At 30.6% G+C, this 1318-nt stretch overlaps 1 long non-coding RNA gene across 1 annotated transcript; it reads right to left on the reverse strand.

Annotated features, from left to right (window-relative positions):
• Positions 1-367: 367 nt before the first annotated feature.
• Positions 368-869, reverse strand: LOC106091787 (uncharacterized). The gene is made up of 3 exons (XR_001222054.2): positions 800-869; positions 587-729; positions 368-523 (listed from the first exon to the last, which is right to left on the reverse strand). It is a non-coding gene; the product is annotated as an uncharacterized LOC106091787 (long non-coding RNA).
• Between the last annotated feature and the right edge of the window lie 449 nt (positions 870-1318).

Below are 1318 nucleotides of genomic sequence, written 5' to 3' on the forward strand. Positions count from 1 at the left end.
CTCTCATAGCAGAGCAAATCTTTTCTTATATCCTTTTTTGCCCAAGAAGAGATGCCGGGAAAAGAACTCGACAAATGCGATCCATGGTGGAGGGTATATAAGATTCGGCCCGGCCGAAGTTAACACGCTTTTACTTGTTTTCATTATTTTTGGTTAATTTGCTTATTTACCAACGTATTAACTTTATTTTAATGGTTTATACTATGAAAAAATCAAAACAAAAGAAGCCTTTTGTATAAAAAAAATAAAAAGTCAACTTTGACTTTAAATTTCTCAATTTTTACTCATTGCACACATTCGTATCGATTATTGCTTAAAATATTAACATACAACTAATCTGCCCACTATTTCCGATGCTTTTGATGTATTAACAAAGATATTTCCTGCTGCATTCCCAATTTTCATAATTCTAAATCTTTGTTTTGGTTGCTCTATAATCAACTGAGCTTGCAAATTCCACCCTTTTCTTATATCAATGATGACATGATGTATTCATAGGAAGCATAAGCAATGGTGAAAAGGTCTAAAAAAATATGTTCAAAATTTTATAAATCTTGATATTTATTTGATAAAACACATAACTTACCTGTGAAAGAATATTCATATGATCAGCCAAAAATTAAAAAGTCTTCAACGTACAGGTACAAGAGTATATTTGGGATAAAAGGGCCTTTTTCCGATACCAACAATTTTTTGATCCAGACAAGTTATATTCCGTTAAATTTTAATCTGATAAAAAATAGTAACTGAGTAAACAAGTAATAAAAACTTTCTGTAAACAGCACAGGATAAAGTATACAATTTCTTTAAAAATTACTCTCCGTTATATCTTCCTGCACAAAAATTCAATAATTATAGTTATTGAAAATCACAAAAAATTTCTGTTTTCAACAGCACACTAAGCCTTAGGATAAATGTGCTTTCAGCACTGTTTTTTGCCCTCAGAAATAATGAAAAATAATCAAATAAAATATATCAAGTTTTACAAAAGATTCTCAACAATTTAATCAAGTGAATAATGTCCGCCGGACTCTCAACATTCCATGGATGACATTACAACATTATTCTGTGGTCTTTTTTTTTGCGAATTATTTCATTATGGCCTTACATTTTGCCATAATTGTTGTGATGAAATATTTTTTTAAATGACAATATGTGTGATGTCTTGCTGTGACATATCATCTAGAAACTATTCTGATTCTTTGTGTCTTTCGTATGTCTGTCTGTGGGATTGTGTAAATTAATTTAATCATAGGGCGAAAATCCACTGCCATGGCTGAAAAAACAATGACATCTAATGACCCGAAAGTTACGCGAC

The sequence above is a fragment of the Stomoxys calcitrans genome, unplaced genomic scaffold, assembly GCF_963082655.1.
Source record: "Stomoxys calcitrans unplaced genomic scaffold, idStoCalc2.1 SCAFFOLD_82, whole genome shotgun sequence".
NCBI lineage: Eukaryota > Metazoa > Arthropoda > Insecta > Diptera > Muscidae > Stomoxys > Stomoxys calcitrans.